The sequence below is a fragment of the Schistocerca serialis genome, chromosome 5, assembly GCF_023864345.2.
Source record: "Schistocerca serialis cubense isolate TAMUIC-IGC-003099 chromosome 5, iqSchSeri2.2, whole genome shotgun sequence".
In the NCBI taxonomy this organism is placed as follows: Eukaryota; Metazoa; Arthropoda; class Insecta; order Orthoptera; family Acrididae; genus Schistocerca; species Schistocerca serialis.
Window position 1 is genome coordinate 160,975,322 of NC_064642.1, and position 9,073 is coordinate 160,984,394.

The 9,073-nt window shown below is 39.2% G+C and overlaps 1 pseudogene; it reads right to left on the bottom strand.

The window, feature by feature from the left end:
* Window positions 1-1,396: 1,396 nt before the first annotated feature.
* Window positions 1,397-1,514, bottom strand: LOC126482951 (5S ribosomal RNA; annotated as a pseudogene).
* Between the last annotated feature and the right edge of the window lie 7,559 nt (window positions 1,515-9,073).

Sequence of the window (9,073 nt, forward strand, 5' to 3'; positions counted from 1 at the left end):
GTAGTCTCTTCCTAAATTTGATTTATATACAACAAATATAGCTGTACCAGCAACCGATACATCACACGGAACAGGAGCCAGCAAACAGGAATATTTTACCGAAGAAGATGTCATTATCATTTAATAATACTGTGGAACTGGATGCCCTCAGGAAAACCAGCGATTGTTGTTCCTCCTTGGTTTTGGCCATTCACAGCATCAGCGTAGCAAGGCCATGTTGGCTAACTTCACAGGGCCAGAACAGTCACTAATCCAGACTGTTGTCTTTGCAATAACTGAAAAAGCAGTTGCCCCTGGTCAGTAACCATCACTTAGTGTGACAATTTCTCGTACATCCATTCACTGACTGTGGTTACACCTACGGTAAAGTTGTTTGAGGCACGCAAGTCATTCCACCTCGGCGACGTCCATGAACATAGAAGTGGAGCAGAGGTTGATTTGGGGGCAGGGTTGAGACAGTTAAGAGTGTGTAGGAGTTTAGACTAATGAGATATACATATTATGAGAAGGGTATTTAATGAGCATTACACAAACTAGTCCATGTTAACATCTCAAAAATCATCATGTAACGATACAAGTTTCATTACCATGTTGTATAATTTGTTTCTTTTCAATAATATAAGTTTATTTTTATAACTTGTTATTACGAGTATTTGCCGTGCATAGACGCCTAACAATATATAGAAAGTAATGAGGTGTCAGAACACGATTAGTACACTTATGCCATCTAGCGATAACAGTGATAAACTGAACTCACCTATCACTGTATGGAGCTGCCCCCAGACAGATAAATGACACATAAATGAGAAATTTTAAATCATAGGTCTATTTCATCATTGTAATTGACATGGACTTAGGTAAATACAAATGTACAGGATCATGTCTTTAGTTTTAAGACGTAATTAGTAGGGACTTCCCCGTGGAGGGGTTTTGCTGGCAGCATTACCTCCTTTTTACTCCCTAGAACATTTTCTAAGTAGAAGTGGAAGACAGCCTGGAGTTACGTGTGAAATAGCAAACACGTGCATTACGTTGTGGTGGACAAAATTGAGCATGAGTGTTATAAAAGCCTCGGATAGACGAGATAAAGTTGCTACTATTAATTCAGTTCTGCAGTGTTTTAAGCAGCTCCTATTGTGGCATCACCTGGAAACCTATCAAATGTATGACGCGATTTATTCAACCGATATGGAAGCACTCCATCTTCAGGCCATAAGTGGCCCATCGGGACCATCCGACCGCCGTATCATCCTCAGGTGAGGGCACGGAGAGGAGAGGCGTGTGGTCAGCACTTCGCTCTTCCGGTCGTTATAATAGTTTTCTTTGACCGGAGCCGCTACTATTCGGTCGAGTAGCTCCTCAATAGGCTTCAAGAGGCTGAGTGCACCCCAAAAAATGGCAATAGCGCATGGCGGCCTGGGTGGTCACCCATCCAAGGGCCAACCACGCCCGACAGTGCTTAACTTCGGTGATCTGACGGGAACCGGTGTATCCACTACGGCAACGCCGTTGCCAACTGATACGAAGGTAATGCAAAATAACAAATTAATATCTGTCATTTTGTCGAGTCTGATAATATTTGCTGACAAATACTGTATTTCAATATGTTCCATGAGAGCATTGAACTTCAAGTGTAATATATATAAACTTTAACTGTTACATTTCTGATTACGAAATGCTTTCAAGATTCAGCACCGCAAGGGTTAGGTGAGACTTCGCCTCTGGTTTAATATATTTTCAGTTACTTCGAAGGGTTAAAAGTTACCTCAGTTCCTAAAGACACAAAGTTATAGAAGTTCCTTGCAATTATTTTAATAATACGCAGGTGTTTGTACCATTCTTTCTTTCTATATAAAATCAGATTAATTTCCTGCGAAAAGAAATCATTTAATGCTCTATATTACCGCTGGGTTAGTTGCAGGTTACGTTACGTTGTCATTCTTTGAAAGAGAGCGTAAAATTTCCATTAATAATAAATAATTTTTTGCCTGCCAATGGAGATTAACTCACGCTACGTATATTTAAGACACATGTATTTATACGTGGCGTTCCCATAAAGAATATGCCGAATCTAAATTGCTACTTTACAAAATCATCGCTGTAGGTCGCGACTGACGCCGGCGTGTGTATTTCAAACCACACGTAGGAGTCTGTTCTGACTTTTACGAAATAACTAAATCAATTCAGCACCATAACAGTTACGCAAAAAGGAGGTAGTGATACACTATCTAAGAAAACAGAGGTGTTTCTTATGGCCAGTTTGAAGTTGTTGTACGCTGGCTTACTGCAGGCATTACGTTACAGCAAGATCTATTGTGCTGCCAAGCATAACGATGGCAAGTACTGCGACATCTAAGCTACAGTTAAAAATTTGCATATTCTTCGTACTGCATCAATTCTTGTAAGAAGCCATAAGCTGTCCTCACCACCTGTGAAAAGATTAAATATATCTTTTTATTGGTGCAGTTCAGCGTAGAAGTGTATAATAATTTTCATTCTAGGACACCAAATTGTAAAATTCGTGACCCCATCTCTCTGTTTGTAAATATATGTAAACTGGTGTTAAATATAACAAGTTCTACATTTCTATTACTGGTATCATTGTGTGAAACATCGTAATACTACCAAAGGATTTTACAGTTTACTTTATGATGAATATTGTAGTAAATTGGATGCAGTGTTGCAGAAGAATACACCAAAATACAGTGTGTGTTTTTTTAACTAAAACATAAAATTACTTTGGCGATATTTCAGTCCACACGATTTCATAAATCGGTTTGCGTGCGACGAAAGTAACTTCCAGTTTGTTAAGATGCAGAATACAATGTTTCACTGTTTAATGAAGGTGTAATCGCATCATCGTAGGCTTGTTTCGACATAAAGTGTAATGTGTTAATAATAATACAAAGCACATTTACTTACAGAATGATCAGATATTATAATGTAATAAGAAAGTAATTACTACATGATATACAACTAATAAGAATATCAACACCGTAGCTAAGCATCATCAATGTTTAGGCTTTTAATAACGTTAGTTTGCCGGTTCCTTTAATTAAAACTCTATTTATGTGGTGAGATACAAGCTCTACATCCTAGAGAGATATCAATAAGGTGAATACTACTTACTTACTACACCCGAGTGTCCGTCCACAAACATTTAAGTGTCCAATCATCACTCAATGTCGATTATAGGCGAATACGAATTCGTATTAGGAAATATCTGCGTGTGGCATCGCAAGCAGGTCATATGTATACATCACGTACAATAAAATCCCCTCAACACTCCTAAGCATACTTACGAAATCACTTTTATGTCCTACAGTTTCTCCCTATTATTAACGATCTGTTGATTTCTGACTGCTGGGAAGTCCTGAATCCACTGACAAAGCTGTTCCAGTACTATGTCAGAAACTATTTCATTCACTAAATATCGTAGCGGAGTCATAATAACCACCTCCCGAACGTTAAGGACGACAGAGATTAAAGGATGACGGCGATTAAATACTTAATCTAAAATTATTCTTCCCAATTACGTTACATTCTATGTTATCAAGTACACACTGCTCGTTAAATGAAAAATTTCGGTATTAAACTTCTACATCTACGTCTAAGTGATTACTCTTCTATTCACAATAAAGTGCCTGGAAGAGGGTTCAATGAACCACCTTCAAGCTGTCTCTCTACCGTTCCACTCTCGAACGGCACGCAGGAAAGACGAGCATTTAAATTTTTCTGGGGGAGCCCTGATTTCTCTTATTCTATCGCGATGATCATTTCTCCCTATGTAGGTGGCTGCCAACAGAATGTTTTCGCAATCGTAACAGAAAACTGGTGACTGAAATTTCATGGGAAGATGCCGTCGCTACGAAAAACACCTTTCTTTTAATGGTTGCCACTCCAATTCACGTATGATGTTTGTGACACTATCTCCCCTATTTCGCGATAGTATAAAACGAGCTGCGCTTCTTTGTAGTTTTTCGATGTCATCCGTCAGTCCCACCTGATGCAGATCCACACCGCACAGCAATACTCCAGAATAGGGCGGACAAGCGTGGTGTAAGCAGTCTCTGTAGTAGATCTGTTGCACCTTCTAATGTTCTGTCAATGAATCGCAGTCTTTGGTTTGCTCCACCCACAATATTATCTATGTGATCGTTCCAGTTTAGGTTATTTGTAATTGTAATCCCTAGGTAATTAGCTGAATTTACAGCCTTCAGATTTGTGTGACTTATCGCGTAATAGAAATTTAGCTGATTTCTTTTAGTACTCATGTGAATAACTTCATACTTTTCTTTATTCAGGGTCAATTGCCACTTTTCGCGCCATACAGAAATCTTATCTAAATCATTTTGCAAGTAGTTTTGATCATCTGATGACTTTACAAGACGGTAAATGACAGCATCATCTACAAACAATCTAAGACGGCCACTCAGATTGTCTCCATGTCGTTAATATAGATAAGGAACAATAGAGGGCCTATAACACTTCTTTGGGGAACACCGGATATTAATTCTTTTTTAGTCGATGACTTTCCGTCTATTACTACAAATTGTGACCTTTCTGGCAGGAAATCACGCATCAAGTCTTACAACTCAGGCGATACTCCGTAGGCACGCAGTTTAGTTAGAAGACGCTTATGCGGAACGGTGTCGAAAGCCTTCTGAAAATCTAAAAATATGGAGCCAATTTGACATCCCCTGCCGATAGCACTTATTACTTCATGAGCATAAAGAGCTAGTTGTGTTTCACAAGAACGATATTTTCTGAATCCGTGCTGACTGTGTGTCAATAAATCGTTTTCTTCGAGGTACTCCATAATGTTCGAATACAGTAGATGTTCCAAAACCCTACTGCAAATCGACGTTAGTGATATGGGCCTGTTCAGCGGATTACTTCTACTTCCCTTTTTGGGTATTGGTGTGACTTGAGCAATTTTCCAGTATTTAGGCATGGGTCTTTCTGTGAGCGAGTGGATGCATATAACTGCTAAATATGGAGCTATTTTTTCTGCTTACTCTGAGAGGACCCTGACTGGTATACAATATGGACCGGAGGCCTTGCCCTTATTAAATGATTTAAGCTGCTTTGTTACACCGAGGATATCTACTTCTATGTTTCTCATCTTGGCAGTTGTTCTTGATTGGAATTCAGGAATATTTACTTCGTCTTCTTTGCTGAAGGAGTTTTGGAAAACCGTGTTTAATAAATCTGCTTTAGTTGCACTGTCATCAGTGACTTCACCGTTGATATCACGCACTGAAGGTATTAATTGGGTCCTGCCACTGGTGTGCTTTATGTATGACCAGAATCTTAATGCTTAATAATAATCATTTGACAACCAGACACTATAACTGTCCATAGAGCCAAAATTTCATGAGATACAGGAAATATCCGAAAGGGTAATTCCATCTATTGAGGTGATTTGTAAAGACGAGCGATTTGTGGTAACACTGGATGCGTATCGAAGGATGTCTACAAAAAAGTCATAACCAAGTGTCTTTGTGGCAGTGAATGTTGCTGCTTCTAAAAGGCGACAAGGAACAATGGCACTGAAAGCTATTTTGCAAGCAGTAAACAGACAAGTTCTAACGCGATGCAACCGTGAAATTTGTTGCCATTTGGAAAGCTGGTGGTACGGTCGGTAAGATCTGCTAGGAATCAGCTGTGTAGAAAAAAACGTAACGGCAACATCTAGTAATATTCCCTCAAAGTGGATCAGCTTAGACTATTCTAGCCATTATTCAGAGAATAGTATACTTCTCAGAAACAGAAGCCTGTTTGATCACAGCCTCTCGTTTGCAGCATTAATCCTGCATTAATCCTTCTTATAACTGTTATGTTTCCTAGGGTTCCTACATGAAGTGGTCCATAGATTTTTATCTACTCGTATTTCCAAACTTGATAACGCTGTCGTCGGTGGTTTTTTCCAGATGAAAAAATTATGGTCTGGTGGTAAATGATCTGATAATGAAGATTGATTCAAACGTATCTATAACGGATGTCTGTTAAAATGTATTGTTTGTGATCTTCGAAAATTTGCTCTATGCAGTCATCGCGCAGACATCTCAAATATACTCCCCGATTTATGGCTTGCAAATACACAAGAATCATGACGTACCTTGATCTAAATCTCTACATTTTGTGTATTATTTTACATATCTTGCGTGTGTACACACTAAAATCATGGAATTTCTCCTTGAATCCGAGCCACAAATCGCACTGAAATTAAGCCATTTCTCTTCGAATGCAATTCGGAAATTGCACTAAAATTACACCATTTCCCTTTGAAGGCATACTGGTATGCAATCTAAAGATCCGAGATACCTAGAAACCAGCATAGAGTGATTGCTCAAATGATGGCCATGTGCACTACAATCATCCAATGCGAAGGATCACATCTCTCTGTTTTCAACTGTGCGTGCCCTGATGTGCAGATGGACTTTCTGGCACTAAGAGTGCTACGTTGCTCACAGCACCATAGCACTATATTTCTATGAAATTACGTGTAACGTATTGTGGAAGCATGGAGTGTGAGGGGTTTTTGAGGAGCGACAGGTATATAGTCGACGTGGGCGAGTGGTGAAGCAAATTGGGTCGCAACTCGTTGACTTGAGTTCGATTCCCACTGCTACCAAGGTTTTTTTTTTGTTTTATTTTATTTATTGCAGTGTTAAATGACAACGGTCTTGCTGCAGTGGTAAAACGGGTTCCAGTGAGATCACTGAAGTTAAGTGCTACCGGGTTTGGCTAGCTCTTGGATGGGTGACCATCCGGTCTCTGGACCGCTGTTGGCAAGCGAGGTGCACTCAGTCCTTGTGAGGCAAGTTTAGAGATACTTCATTGACAAGTAGTGGCATTCGTCGTAAAACTGACAATAGTGGTGAGCGGACTTCATAACCATCAATATCCTGTCCAGTAATGCCTATAGGCTGAGGATGATACGGCGGCCGGTTAGTACCGTTGGGGTCTTCTGAGTCCTATTTGGACGGAGTTTAGTTTTTTAGTGTTAAAGAATTAACTACAAAATTTATATATATTTAAACAGTTTCGTCTTATCTACATAAAATTAATGTATTCAATGTAGTTAAGATTACGACACTCGTAAGAAAGAAGGCTACAGATGGTCATAAAAAAAGATAGCATACGAGGAAATTTAGTATGAAAGGTTTTTTTTAGCAGAAGCCATAGCAATGAATTTATTTAAAACAGATGGCATTTTCCACTTTCACTGCATTAATTTTGGTTGTTCGCGGTTAGTTTCAGGCTTGTAAGCCATACTTAAGTTGTTCTGGTTCTGCTTTGAAAACTATGACCCAGTTGTTCAAATGTCAGCGTCTTTAAATTCGTGTTTTCTATGCGTTTTGGTACACAAATGCTATCTTGTTGGTTTGATATCTTCGCATTTTCAAAGACATTAAACCGCGCCCTTGTAAATGTCAAACTTTCAAACCCCAATATAGGATTGGTGAACCAAAACAGACAGAGAACATAAATTTAAGGACGGTGACGTTTCAATATGTAAGATATAGTTTTCTGTAGCATATCCCATGAAATCAGTTCAGAATGTTCTAGAAGCCTGAAACTACCTGTGAGGAAACAAACTTAATACAGAAAAAGCGGGAAATGTCACCTACATTTAGTATGAAGGTGTTTGCTGTACATTACCTGCTAGAGGGGCCCATTTCCAGGAAATAAGAAGCAAGTAAAATTTAAAGAGGTAGGCAAGTCTTCTGCTAATGTAAATCCAACAACAGCTGGACGAGAGACGAGGATCGCCGATTTGGCTCAAGCAGGTAGACGTCCCTATCAAGTTCCTGGCATATTTCGCCTCAACTGGGCATAGGAAACGATTGAACAATCTCTATAGATTCACGCGCACTATATGAGGGAAGTTTGAGTACGACTTCCCGCAACGGCGTGGCAACCAAGAGGTTAAGAGCATGAACTCAAAACTCGGATTAAATTCCTGTTGATTCCATGTTTCTTTATTTCATTGTATTTTATTCCTCTCCATGTTTAACGATTAATTATATTTAAATACATTAAAACAGCTCAATTACTGTATGTGAAACTAATTTATTCAGTTTAGTTACGATTACTACCCTTGTGTGTGAAAGGCTATAGGCCACCACATTATAGCAAATCGGTAAAATTTGTCACGAGTCTCCTCTGATCAGTACATCGTAACCGGCAGTCTCTGGATTCCTAACTCCCCACAGATGTTTTCCTATTTTCCTTTCTCCTGTTTAATAATACTCTTTCTCATGACACAGTTGGATTTTGGGATTCAGTGGCAAAGCGTGTGCCGTCCCGGGCGGAACAAGGAATATTTTAGTCTGTCTTTAGTCCAAACCTTCACCTCTCAGTGATTTCAAGTTTTTCGAGGAAAAACACGTGATTCGGGTTCCACGTTAAATTACACTTTCCCTGTCTGCGGTAAGATTAATGGGATAGGTTAGGGACACACAGTCGCTGAAATGGCATCTGCATGAAAGAGGAGCACCTAGTTCTTTGAATCATAAGGAATTATCCCCTTCCCGTCATAACCACTCTAAGTGTAGGATATCACGCTGCAATTTAACTAGTATTTTTCTTATTACTTATGATCCATTATTTCCACCATACATTCACATATGTAAACACACACACACACACAAACGCAGACCCACAGTGAGTTTCATATTCTCAAATACTACCTATAACAGCTTTGCCTCTACTTTCCAGTTATAGTAGTCAGCGTAGTTATCTAGAAATGCAGGGGTTTCAGAATCAAACTAAGGCTACTGAGGCGTTTAAACGGTTTATTATACACTTAACCTTGTGAATGCGTTTGAGAAATTTCTTGCATCGGAGAACGGCAGTACTGAACCGCCTGCTACCGATTTTACTCCTAGTGGTAGAGCTCGGAGCCATGCTATGCATATCTTGCTATCATAATAACATAAAAAAATACCCAAAAACTGTACGTTTCATAAGTAAAATCATACAGAGGCTTGCTCACTTCTTTGTTTCTCGAAATGTGATCTTTTCATGTGGTAACTTAACAACATAAAAGTAACAGTGCTAAGAA